At 40.1% G+C, this 14,117-nt stretch overlaps 1 pseudogene; it reads left to right on the top strand.

Moving 5' to 3' along the window:
• On the top strand, positions 1 to 1,424 carry LOC110199357 (protein CWC15 homolog A pseudogene; annotated as a pseudogene).
• The last annotated feature ends 12,693 nt before the right edge of the window (positions 1,425 to 14,117 follow it).

Here is a 14,117-nt window from a genome sequence, read left to right as displayed (position 1 = left end):
ATGACTTGGAAGGAGATTCAGGGCACTCAACTTTTTAGTCTCTTGGTAAACAAAGACAAAAAATTCCTTGTTTATTTTTCTTACTGGCTTTTAAATAAATTTCTGGACCTCTTTCATGAAAAAAAAAATAAACTGAACAAAACAAACAAACGCTTGCAGCAACCACATTCCTCTCATGAAACCCTGCCATGAATAGACTTTTTGTCACTAGGCAAAGCTACCTCATTGTTACTGTTACATTTTATTACCTAGTTCTTTGTCTAGCCACAACCATATGTATCAAGGTTAGCCTGACTGCCTTGGGTCTAGTGGCATTGAAGCTGAAGTAAGCCTTGTCTTTCTCCCCACAGCAGTCCTCTTCACTCAGCTGCCAGCCTTGTAAAACAAGGCTTCAGAATTGTAGGATATGGGACTGGACTTGTGAATTCACTGATCTAGGGAAGTCCCAGATAAAGTTCCTTCTGATTCACAAAATGAGTTAGCACTTTCTCCACTCTTTATAGTTTTAGCCTCTTATAGCCTTCCTGTTAGCAGGCTTATTTAGGTTATTTTGGCCAACTGTCAACTTTCCTTCTAGCAAATTGTTGTTTCAGTTGCTGGGGGAGGCAGGAATTACAATAGAAGTCTGAATTCCCACCTACTTTTCCTGAGTACTTAGATAAGAGGCCCACCCTTCCTAGGAGTCACTTTTCCTGTCAGAAATGGAGGAAATGCAAACTTGGCTTCTTTGTGCTGCTGAAGAGGATAATAGGGCCTACATTTCAACCTGCAACAGGTGGAAGAGGAAAAGGAGAAGGTGATTTGAGTCAGCTTTCCAAACAAAATTCAAGCAGAGATCTACCTTCTTACACAAAGATCAAATACAGACAAACTACTCAGGATGCTGCTGAAGAGGTGTGCAACTGTGATTTCCTTCGAGAACTAGAAGAGAGAAAGAGAATTGTTGCAAGAGAAAAACACAGAGATCATCCAACTAGAGAGCATACAACCTAATCTTCTGTGTCTAAGAAACCTCAGACCAAATTCCTGCAGCCAACCTTGATGCAGATGATCCCCTAACAGATAAAGATGAGGATTTTGAGGAAGAAAGCATTGATGGTGACATTGCAGCTTTGCTGGAAGAACTAGGGGGAAAAACAACAACAACAACCAAGAGCTGAAGAACCAGACCAGAAAAGACAGAACAAAAGGCTGAAGAAGAAAGAATTTGGATGGATAATATCCTCAGGGGAAATCCTCCTCTTAATCTCACTGGTCCCTCTCAGCCCCATGCCAACTTAAAAGTAAAGAGAAGGTGGGATGATGATGTGATCTTTAAGAACTGTGCCAAAGGAGTAGATGAGCTGAAAAAGGACAAAAGATTTGTAAATGATACCTTTCAATCAGAACTTCACAAAAAGTTCACAGAGAAATATATCAAGTAATACAGTTTTATAGGCTTAATTATTAAAAGGGGGCTCATTCAAACTTTAAGGGTCATTCTGGCTTTAGTTTGGTCAGGATTTTCTTTCCATGTTTTTATTGGCTTATAGATTTCCTGCATTTAAAATTCTAAAATACTTTTGTTTTGTCAATAATACTTTATTTGATAATGGCATCCTAGATCTGGGAATTGGTTGAACTCCTTTTCCTACATTCTTGATTTATCATTTAGTAAACCAGTTTGAATTCTGTGAACATTTCCAGTTGTTTCATTTTTTTCTTGTAAAAATGTTGTATGAGAAAATCTTGTTTTCAATAAAGATTTTAATTGCCTAAAAACAAAATCCTTGACCTAATAAAGAGAGGAAATGCTCCTGTCACCCTCCAAAACTTTTCTTTCCTTTTCTCCTAGAACAAGGTCCTGCCTCAGTGAGAAGGAAACAGTGTTTAGCCAGAAACAGCTTCCTGTTCTTATCAATTATTTTGAAAAGACCCTTGTTGGAGCAGAACCAAGATGTTAGAGAGAAGCCAGGAAGTTGCCTGAGCTCTCCCTAGTTTCCCTCAAAAACAACCATAAATCAAGCCTCTAAATACGTTCTAAAGTGACAGAATCTACAAAAAGATGAAGTGAAACAATTTTCCACCTTAACTTAGAAGGATTTCAGGAAAGGTCTGTGTCACTTGGGCTAAAAGGGAGTGGAGCCAAGTACAGACTGTGTCCAGCTGGAGGCTCATAGCCACACCCCAGATCAGCAACCAAAACCCCTCCATCTTTGCTCAGTAGGCCAGGAACACAGGAGGCCAGATGTGAGGTCTCCGGCCCCAGGCCAGAAGGCAAGTTGCCTGCCCATAGCTCTATTCAGTGCACCACTGGGAGACTGGATTAAAAGTGGAGGAGAAAGAGGAGGGGGAAAAAAAGACTTTTATGTCATCAACTAGAACTTGCTTCATTATTGAACACTCTCAGTTCGAGATATAGAAAAAGGAAATTATTCCTTAAAAGAAAAGAGACTTTATTTTCCTCAATATTAATTGAGGATGGAGGCCAGAGTCAAACAAAGGGATTCTGAGATATCATACTTTCAGAATGTATTTGACTATCAATTGTACACTAGATATAGAGAGACTGGAAAGTAAAACAAAAAAAAAGATAAGCTCACCTGTGGGGGGGAGATAACGAGAAGAGGGGCAGAGCGACCTTTTATCACGAGGGCACTAGGACCCGTTGGGCTTTAGTTAATGTCGGGGTTAGCTAACTGGCTTTGCGGTAGCAAGATGCTGAGAGACTGAGCAGCCGTTTAGCTTTTCCTGGTGTTAGAGGATTTCAATTGGCGAACACAAACTCCATCCTGCAAACCCAGGAGGCTGCAGAAGTTTACTATCTCAAAGTTGGCAACTCCCAGACCGACTAGATCCCTAGGATGCAGAGACAAAAAGACAACCTCCAGACTTAGAGAGCCCCATTCTTTACAATGTTACATACCCAAAGTCACCGTACTCACTGAAATTATGGGATATCAGACTTTAAAATGGTCCCCAGAAATCACCGAATTCATTCACCTTCCTTTTTGGATGAAAAAGTTAAATCTTTGGTTGTCAGTTGGATTTTTTGGGTCACACAGCTAGTAAGTTTCAAGTGTTTGATCTGTGGCTGAATTTGAACTCAGAGTCCTCCTAACTTCAGGGCCGGTGCTCTATCCACTGCACCACCCAGCTGCCTCTCAGTTGGATATTTTAACCCCACATAGCTTGTTATTACCAGAGGAAAGGTATTCGTCCGTCTGTTCGTTCGCTCATTGGTTCATTCAATGGGTTAGGCAAATAGGAAGCAAGAGCTCCGGTAACAGAAACACCTACAGTTATTCAGAATAGCTGAGAAATTCAAGGAAGCTTGGGAGCCGTAACCAGAGCTGGGAGAGGACAGTTTTCTGGCTTACTTTCCTTACTTTCCTGTTCTTCCTATTTTTGTAAAGAATTTGGGTTCTGAAGGCAGCATTCCCTCAATCCCAATAGAGAGCCTGGAATTTGTCCCTGACTGGGGCCACCTGTAGGATGAGGTGGATGGCCAGGTCAAGGAGCCAACTGTGGCAGCCTGCTCTGACAGAAAGCGTTGGAGACGTTTCTGGGAAAAAGAAACCAAAAGTTGAGCTGATTCCTTTGATCCACCCAAGTACTGGAGGCACGAGAAGATCCCTGAAGCCTGAAAGTGGGGAAAGTCCAACCTGAGCTCCAGTACCTGCTTTCTTCTGTTCTCGGCTATTTCTGTGCTCTGTCCCACCCCCTGCCCTCCCGCCCACAGATTTTAAACTTCACTAGCCAGTAGGCAAATCAAGCTTTAAGCTCAACTGATCGCAGAGAGAGCGAGTGCGCTCCTATAGGAAATGGGAGCGGGGCGGGAAGGGCTGCCTGGTCTGGGCTGCAGGCTCCTGGTCGGAAAGCAGAGTGGGAGCCTGGAGCCAAGTTCAGTGTCTGGACGATGCAGGAGGGTGAGCGTGCTAGACACTTTTCCAGAGCCAAGAGATGTGTACAGGAACGGAAATGGGAATTTCTAACACGAGCAAAGAGGGATAGAAGAAGTTCCGAAGTGGGGGTCTAGCTGAGCCTGAGAGCTGAAAGACGACAAATGAAGCCTTTCCTCCCGATCACCACCCCACTGAATTCAAGGATGGGTAAAAGAAATATGTGTGGGGTGGGGGGATCCCGACTGGGCTTTGGCCTCTAGGAAAAGAGTCTCTCAAGCCATTTCATTTTTGCTCTCCTTGGGAATGTAGGGGCCATTGAGAGTGGAAACCTGGGTGGGAGTAAAGGGAAGCTATCTTTGGGGAGCAGTCTTGCATTGGCAGGGGAGAAATGGGTATGTTAAATCTTGCAATGGAGTGGGAGTAGAGCATTTGTCTGAGAAGTATCAGTCATCACACTGACTGCTTCCCAGGACACTTGTGAGGGGACAGATGGCTGTGGAGGCAAATGGAGGAAGTTCCCTAGTCTAATAGTGCCCCCTATACATGGTTCTTCCCACAGGACTTGTGCTTGGGGGTGGGGGTGGGACTTTGCCTATGGAATGAGTGGCTGGGGAAAATGAGCAAGAAGCCCATTGACTGCCAGCAATCTGCATTCATTGCCACAGTTCAAGGGCTGAGGGAGGGACAGCTCTGGGGCTTACCAAGGACCCAGAGGATGGAGCTACTCCTAGTACTCTTCATGGTCAGTTTAACCCAAAAGCACACCCATTCTATGGAGAGCCTGTGCAGTGACAGAAGCAATCAAGTACAGCATGGGCCCTGCCTTTTTAGAATCAGCTGGTATATAGGAAACAGAAGTTTTCACAAAGTGCTATCTGAGACCTGTTAATGAAAAAATCATTTCCACATGAGGGCATCTGGGAAGCCATCTTGGAAGAGGTGACATTTGTTGAACAGGGTCTGAAAGGATAAATAAGATTTCTACTGATTTGGTGATAGAGGTGCATTCTGGGCATAGGAAATGGTATGAACAAAGGTATAGAGATAGTGAAGTACAGGACATGGAGGAAGACTGATTTTTTTTCATGTGGGGGCAAATATTCCTCATTTATTAATAATTTGGATGGAGGGAAGCTGTGCAGGCTTGAAGACTTCTCTGAAAGGGAAACAAGTCACTATTCTGCCTCTGGGGGCAATTGTTTTCCTTAGTGACATGGATGTCTACCCCTGGCCCTCACTTAATATGAGGGAGGAGTTGGCCCATTTTAGAAGAAAAGTCTTCCCATTCCTCCACCCATGATGCCCCAGCAATCATATAGGACACTAAACTTATTAAACATACTTTAGAGATAGAACCCTTATTTGCAGTTAGGAAGATGAGGGTCAGAGACATACTGCAATCTGACAATGCCCAAGCATTAGCAATAGAAACACGATTCATCCTTGAGTCCTCTGCTTCCTGTTGGAACAACAGTGAATAGAAAGTAGAGAGGGCTTGAGAGGTACTAGTGGGAAAAGGTCCGGAACGCAGATTGCAGCCTGATTTTGGACGAAGGGTCCTCAATTGGATAAAGTACACAGCAAACCATTGGGACAAGAACACAATATGAGCTGGTCCTCTAGAGCTCAGTAGTAAAGCCTTCACCACAGTCAGCTGGAATAGTAATAGAGACAACTCATAGAATGGAGAAAATCTGGTGGAATAAACACAGTGTATCTTTGTCTGCCTTTGTTGCCCAGGGGTGTTTTCTTCCTGGTCAAAGTATTCTCATGTAAAGATCATTCTTTTTAAACTGCCCTTCTTATTTCCCTCTTTATTCAAATTCACAGTCAGCTCACTAACTATACTGTAAACATTTACTCAATTAATTAACAAGCACTTGCTACCTGCCAGGCTCTATACATAAGGATCCCAGGGCTGCATATTGGCTTAGAAAACCACATATTAACATTATTTGTGTTTTATTGTATCTCTATTTATTTTGTTAAATATGTTTGAATTATATTTTAACATGTTTCTAACCAGTATTTGACACCTCTTGTCTAGATCATTAAGATCTGATACTCAGTTCATCTAAAAGAGAGAGGAAGTCTAGAATTTCTCATCTTTTTCATCCTCATTTTTTTTTCTTTTGCTTTTGCTTTGGTGGGGCACAGTATTTTTCTGTATTTCTTGTATTCCTTGGGCCAGGACAATTGTCCAATAAAGTCCTGAAAATATTGAAATGGTGGAAGGTCCTTTAGAAGATCTGTGGGTCTTTAGGGTATGTGATATGTGATAGAGCCAGGGTTTCTAGTTTCCCAAAAACAAGGATTAGCTTATGTAAAAAGCAACAAAGCAGTCCCTAGGATTTGATTGGCCCTTGTCTCCCTTGAAGTAACTTCCTAATGGGCACCTAAAGTCCCATCCACATGGAGTTGTGGCTCCTTCAACTTGGTGACTTTTTTTGTTGCCCTGCCCTATTGATCAGATAAGTTTCCATGTGGAGATAAGAGGGGCCATATCCAGAAAAGTGTCACTGTATCCTTGTTACATATCCTGACTGTGTTAGGGTGAAGTAAACCTTTCTTTAAGTGTTCAATGATGTATGAGTGCTTCATTTCATGCAAACATTGAACCTGGACTACTGGATAGCTGTTGTTAGACATGCCCCTACCAAGAGGAGCAGACAAGATCCTGAATATCTTTGGGAAGAATAAAGACTCCAGAATACTGTAGGCAATCACTGGAAAGGATGAAAAGACTATATATAGGACTTTTGTCAAATTTCTTTTCTGTGTTGCCTTCCTCCTATCATCTCTTCCCTTCCTCTTCACTCAGAGTGGTCCTAGTCAACTAGGTTCTTGACAAGCTGAGCAGCCCAATACAACAAAGCCATAGCCTAGCATCTGACTTAGTCACTGATGCACAACCTGTAGCTGACATGAACCAGTTGTGACTTGATGGGAGTTAGTCTAAACTAGCACTGAGATTTTTCGCTGCACTTGTGCCATAGGCCCTGCCCATACTCATGTAGCTCCCTCTTCATACTGTTGCCACCTCAATGCCACTTAGACCTACAGAGTTGAGGACTGTGTTGGGGAAGTTACAGAACCAGGAGACATTGTGACTGTGATTACCCACAAGGGTTGGTACTTAGCATCCTCCAAAAAGATTCAGTTGGTTCATTGTAGGCTTCCCACAATTCATTTTGGAGAGGGGGGCGAAAAAATCAGAAGCTTCTGGAAGTGTTGGAACTTTGGCCTGAGAATAGCAGTTGAACTTGAGCTGTTACAGATAGGGGACTTTAGGTGAAGTTTGGCAGGAGCGATTGGAGGTACAGAAGATTTCCATTTCAGGAAAGGTGAAGGAGGAAGGGAAGAAGCATTTATTAAGTACCTAATATGTGCCAAGTGTTTTACATATATTATTTTATTTGATCCTCCCAATAACTCTGGGAGGTAGATGGATTATGGGGGTGAAACTTTATCTACTTGCTTAGGCTCAATTTTGCTTAAAGCTTATGTTTTTCTCTTGGAAGGAAGGGAACTATTGGGTAGAAAGGATGGGTCACTGGGAAATGAATCTTGTCAAAATTAAAATGTATTAGTAAAATATTTTTAAAACTAAAAATATAAAATGTATTTGAAGAATAAAAATTCTCCTTAGTGGAATTAAAACAGCACTTTAAAAAAACCCAGAAAACCTGGGAAGATTTATGAATGGATACAAAATTGAAGTGAGCAGAACCCAAGAGAATAGTTTTTCCAATAACAAAACTATTGTAAAAACAATCAACTTTGAAAGACTCAATAATTCTGATCACTGAACTGACCAACCAGTATTTCATAGAACTCATGATGAAACACATTACCCACTACCAGACAGAGAGGTCATGGGAAGATTGGAACATATGATTTTTTGGACAGAACCAATGTGGGAATTATTTTTACTTGATTAGCAATATTTGTTACAAAAGTTTTGGTTTTGTTTTTGTTTTTTATCAATAGGGAAGGGGAGCTAGGAGGAAGAAAAGTAAACTTTTGTTTATTAAAAATTAATTTAACTTTTTAAATTTAATTTTAACAATTCCAATAAATCTATCATGAAAACTGCAAAAATTAAAAAAAAAGTAAATCCCAGAACCAGGGAAGATTGTAATTTTGTAAAAATAATTTACTTATTTGTTAGATGGTGTTTGGGTCTGGAGAATGGGGTAATTTGGGAGCTGCTAGTACCAGTGACTTAAAAAAAGAAAAGAAATAAAATATCATCAAAGAAGCACATAAATGCACAGAAGAGAGCAGAAAGAAATTCAGAAACACAGAAAACAAGTCAGTTTGGGAAATGTATTTAATTCTATCCAAATTAAAATATGAAAATAAGCTGCATACAATCAATTCACAATTCCAAATACAGTCCATTTTTCTGTTCTTTCTTTGTTTAGGGAAAGATCATGTTTGTCAAGTTCATAATAACATAAAAGTAAAAACAGCAGTGCTCTGATCAAATGCAGTGACAGAAAACTGGTCCTAGATAAACTTCGACAGGATGTAAGTGCCTTAAAGGTAGGGGTTGTTCTATGTATATCTTTCTATCCCCAGCACTGAGGATCATCATACAGCAGGCTATTAATAAATATTTATCAATGAATTGATTGATTGGTTAGCAATTATTGTCTCCCATACATATATATGCATACACATATATACATACATGTGGGTGTATATACACACTCATATATACCAAAAGTGCCTAAGGGTACCTAACATGCAGTTGTATTTCTCTGATCATTCTGGTACAGGGAAACAAGTCTAGTTCTCAGTATTGCTATAGTCTAAAAAATTCATACCTATGTATGATGATATGTTTTATCTAAAATGACTTGGCCAATATGTTAATATTGGTATGGTTATTGGTCAAGACCAACAATTAACAGACTGACATTTACCTAATAACATGTTCCCTAACCATTTCTATTACTGTACCATCTACCCTCCACCTAGACCAGGGCATCTTAACCTCTTTGTGTGTCTTTTGGTGAAGTTTATAAATGCCTTCTCAGAATGTTATTGTGGTTTTTTAAATTTAAGAATTAGAGAAACTATTACATTTCAATTAGACATTAATCAAAATAAAAATGCATTTTTTCCCATCTAAATTCATTCCTCAGGGGTCAATGTATCCCAGGTGAAGAACTCCTGGCATAGATAAATATAGCTTTTACTTTGAAATCGAAGTCCCTTTCTCACTGGGAAGCCTTCCCTGGGTATCCCAGGCTATCTTTTCTGAGCTCCCATGAATGACCTAGCCTGGAGTCACAAGCTAACATCTAATCACAATCTTGTGTTGTTTACTATTATTCTATATGTGTGCATTTTATTTCCCAGTTACCTGAAAAGCAGCTTAAGGGCCTTCTATTCCCAGAATCTTCCTTCAATAATTTATTTATCATTGTTCTGCTTAATAATCAAGTTTTTATTTTAATTATCAAGCAGAATTTCACTTTCATAGAAAAGGCCTAGAGATCAGAGGGGTGGATTTGAGGATTGGAATCAGTCAGGCAAATAACATTTATTAAGAGTCTGCTATGTACTAAGGCACCTAAGCAGCTGAACTATATCCGAGGCCTCTTCTAGACTGATGATACTATTGGAAGTCCCTAAGAAATATGAAGGCTTCAAGTGCCAGTTTTTCAGAGGATGCACCCTCACTTCCCCTCTTCACACACATTATTTTAGAAGACATGCTACTATGATTCTATATCCTATAATACCATGAATATCCATTGGGTAGAAGGAGTGTCCCTGTTTAGGAGATAATTGATTGATGCCTCTTTCACACTGGGAGGGATTCTTTTTTTTTTCAAGCAGAGTAATCTTTATTTAATAACTTTTGATACTTAAAATACAACTTAGTTGTTCATCCACTAAAAAGAAAAAGATAGAATCCTTAATGTTCTTATAGTACTTTGGAAGTCTGACTTTTCTAAGGACCAGACGTGAAAACCTTTGTGTGTTAATAATTCCAAATAGGTGGAGCCAAGATGGTGGAGTGAAAGCAGTGACTTGCTTGAGCTCTCCCCCAAACCCCTCCAAATACCTATGGCTCTAAACAAATTCCAAAGCAGCATAACCCACAAAAAGAGAGAGTGAAACAAATTTCCAGCCCAAGTCAACCTGGATGGTTGATCAGAAAGGTATATTGTGCCAGGCTGGTGGAGGAGTGCAGTGTGGCATAGGCACACAGGTCAGTTGCAGCAAACCTGGAGCAGGCATCAGAGGACTGAATCGTGGGCAGCTGTGGCAATTTCCAGACTTCTCAACCCACGAACACCAAAGACAACTTAGAAAGTTGGTGGGAAAAGTCTGTTTCTATGCTAGGAGAGGGAGAAGCTAGCTCCCAGTAGCAAGTCCTGAGAGTGAACTAGGACGGTGGCTGCCCCCTGAGCTTCTGGCCCACAGACTGAGGGGGAATCTGGTGGCTGATCAGAGGGGGATTGCAGGGATCTCTTTGCCAGTGCTGAGGCAGGAATCTATTGCTTTGCCTGTGCTTAGACCTGGGTCATAGTTGTGAGGAGCAATCCTGGGGCAAGGAAGAGCACTGGCCTGGTGAAGCTTGTAGTGACTGTACAGAGAAAATCCTCCTTACAGTTCCAGGACAGAAGGGAGTGCTTGTGGTCACTCTTAGACAAGTGCACAGGCCAAAAAAGGAGTAAACACCTTGCCCTTGATCATACCACCTTGGAAGAACTGAAAATTTACAGGTCCCTAGAAGTATCTCTGAAAACAGATGTACAAACCCCTGAAGCTTGGGACAGTACATTCTCCACACTGGAAGCAGACCTCTACCTTAACAAAGAGTTTATAACTCAAGTAATTGGCTGGGATCATGACCAAACCTCAAAAAAAGAGTCAGACCATAGAATCTTTTTTTGGTAACAAAGAAGATAAAAACGTACAACCAGAAGAAGACAACAAAGTCAAAGCTCCTACATCCAAAGTCTCCACAAAAAATGTGAATCAGTTCCAGGCCTTGGAAGAGCTCAGAAAGGATTTTGAGAAGCAAATAAGAGAAGTAGAGGAAAAACTGGGAAGAGAGATGAGAGTGAATGCAAGAAAATCATGAAAAACAAGTCAACAGCTTGCTAAAGGAAACCCAAAAAAATACTGAAGAAAATATTACCTTTAAAAATAGCCTAACCCAAATGGCAAAAGAGGTCCAGAAAGCCAATGAGGAGAAGAATGCCATAACGAGCAAAATTGGCCAAATGGAAAAGGAAGTCCAAAAGATTACTGAAGAAAATACTTCCTTAAAAATTAGAATAGAGCAATTGGAAGCTAGTGACTTTATGAGAAATCAAGACACTGTAAAACAAATCCAAAAGAATGAAAAATTAGAAAAGAATGTGAAATATCTCATTGGATAAACAACTGACCTGGAAAATAGGTCTAGGAGAGATCATTTAAAAATTATTGGACTATCTGAAAGCCATGATTAAAAAAAGAGCTTAGACATCATCTTCCAACAAATTATCAAGGAAAACTGCCCTGATATTTTAGAACCATAGGGCAAAATAGAAATTGAAAGAATCCACCGATCTCCTCCTGAAAGAGATCCTCAAAGGAAAACTCCTAGGAATATTGTAGCCAAATTCCAGAGCTCCCCAGTCAAGGAGAAAATATTGCAAGTAGCCAGAAAGAAACAATTCAAGTACTATGGAAACACAAGGGACTGCAAGGCATGGAATATAATATTTCAGAAAGAATCGCCTACCCAGCAAAACTGAATATAATCCTTCAGGGGGAAAAATGGTCATTCAGTGAAATAGAGGACTTTCAAGCATTCTTGAGGAAAAGACCAGAGTTGAATAGAAATTTGACTTTCAAATACAAGGCTCAAGTAGAACATGAAGAGGTAAACAGGAAAGAGAAATCATAAGAGACTAATTAAGGTTGAACTGTTTACATTCCTGCATGGAAAGATGATATTTGTAACTCATGAGACCTTTGTCAGTATTAGTGTAGCTGGAGGGGAAAAAAATTATATGTACGTGTATATATAGATAGAGGACACAGGGTGAGGTGAAGATGAAGGGGGTGATATCTGGAGAATAAAATTAAGTGGTGAGAGAAGATTATACTGGAAGAAGGAGAAATGGTAGAATAGGGTAAATTATCTCACAAAAAAAACAGAAAAGAAAAGGCTCTTACAGTGGAGGGGAAACAGGGGAAGGTGAGAGGGAATAAGTGAATCTTATTCTCATCAGATTTGGCTTAAGAAGGGAATAACATACACACTTAATTGGGTATGGAAATCTATCTTACCCTACAGGAAAATAGTGAGGGAAGGGGACAAGAGAGCAGGGAGATAATAGAGGGGAGGATAGAGTGGGAGAGGAGGTAATCAGAAGCAATCATTTCTGAGGAGGGACAGGGTCAAAAAAAGGAATGGAATAAATGGGGGGGCAGGATAGGATTAAGGGAAATAGAGTTAGTCTTTCACAACATGACTACTATGTTTTGCATAACTGCACATATATAACTGGTATTGAGTTGCTTGCCTTTTCAATGAGGGTGGATGGGGAGAGAGGGAGAAAATTTGGAATCCAAATTTTTAAAAACACATGTTAAAAAATGTTTTCGCATGCAAAAAAGAAATATAGGAAATGGGGTACAGAAATCTATCCTGCCCTACAGGAAAATAGAAGGAGAAGGGAATAAGAGAAGTGGGGGAGAGACAGAAGGGAGGGCAGACTAGGGGAAGGGGTATTCAGAATGCACACCATCTTGGGGTGGAGGGAGGGGCAAGATGGGATGAAAATTTGGAACTCAAAATCTTGTGGAAGTGAATGTTGAAAACTAAAAATAAATAAAATCTGATCCAAAAAAAATAATTCCAAATAAAATCAGATAAAGTTGTACACACTAAAGGGCTGCAGTGTACTAAGAAAATAGTACTGTCACAGGGCACTTCTATCATAGTCAAAACAAAATGTTTTTTTCACAAATTCTATATATTTAAAATTTTTATTTATACAGAGTGTTAGTTACAAAAAGCTATTACCAAATAATCCAGTGGTATAGAAATCAATTACTTTTCAAGTTTTTACTGGGAAGAATTCTTATGGTTCTGACAGGATAGGACCAAGATCATAATTTTGATGAGTATTGCAATGATTGAATGACTATTTGTAATTGGCAAAATCATAAGAATTAGTCCTTGAAAGCTATAATAATAACAGCTAGTATTTCTATAATAAACTTTGCAAAGAACTTTATAAATATGATCTCATTTGATCTTCATACCAACCCTGGGAGGTAGGCACTATTATGATCTCGATTTCACAGATGAGGTGAGAGGTTAAATGACTTGCTCACAGTCATACAGCTATAAAGCATCTAAGACAAGATTTGAATTCAGGTCTTTCTGACTCAAAATCCAAGGCTTCATTCACTGAGCCACCTAGCTACCTTGAAATTTGGACCAATTCTCTGCAACAAATGAGGAAAGTAAGCCCCAATTTAATCTCACATGGATACCTATGAAAATAAAGTTTGGCTGCTGGCTTGATATTCCACTAACTTTAGATAGGACCAATTTGGTTGATTTCAGGCATGTCATTGAGGCTCAATGGCAGCAAACACAGGTGCTGGAAGCACATGGCAGTGATACACAGGGATGCCTCCTCTCCCCTCCCATTGTGCTTATACCTTTATCAAAAGATTTCAAAGATATGTACAGATTCCAAGGAAGATCACTACTATAAAAAGAGTATTCATGAGAGGGAAATGTACAGAATGAGATATCAATATTTAAGGGATTAAGTGGAGATTCAGAGGAAAGATTTCTGAGTTAGACCTTCACAGTTCTATCCATATCATGCTTCAACCAGGGCTGCTGCTAGGATTTGGAGTGTTGGGCTTGAGAAGCACCATGGTAGAGTGGAAGACCTGAGGTCAAGTCCTAACTCTGGCCCCTTCCCATCTTTGGCCCAGCCCCACCTGCAATCACAGGCTTAGCAGAGCAAATAAAAGAATTCTTAAAAGTCTTCAAGCTTTAACTTATTTTCCTGGTCACATGGTCAGGATATATCTACATTGTCATCCTGTCCCCTAAACTCCGCCCCCAACACACACACACACACACACACACACACACACACACACGTAAAGTCCAATTGAGATTGTGGAGAGAAGTTGAAGATTCAAGAAAAATAATTCATTATGCATGTTTTTTCAGTAGGGAAAAAT

The sequence above is a fragment of the Phascolarctos cinereus genome, unplaced genomic scaffold (assembly GCF_003287225.1).
Source record: "Phascolarctos cinereus isolate Bilbo 61053 unplaced genomic scaffold, phaCin_HiC Scaffold_5;HRSCAF=322, whole genome shotgun sequence".
Taxonomy (NCBI): domain Eukaryota; kingdom Metazoa; phylum Chordata; class Mammalia; order Diprotodontia; family Phascolarctidae; genus Phascolarctos; species Phascolarctos cinereus.
The sequence above is the reverse complement of the archived record's forward strand: the minus strand, read 5'-3'. Positions and strand labels throughout refer to the sequence as shown.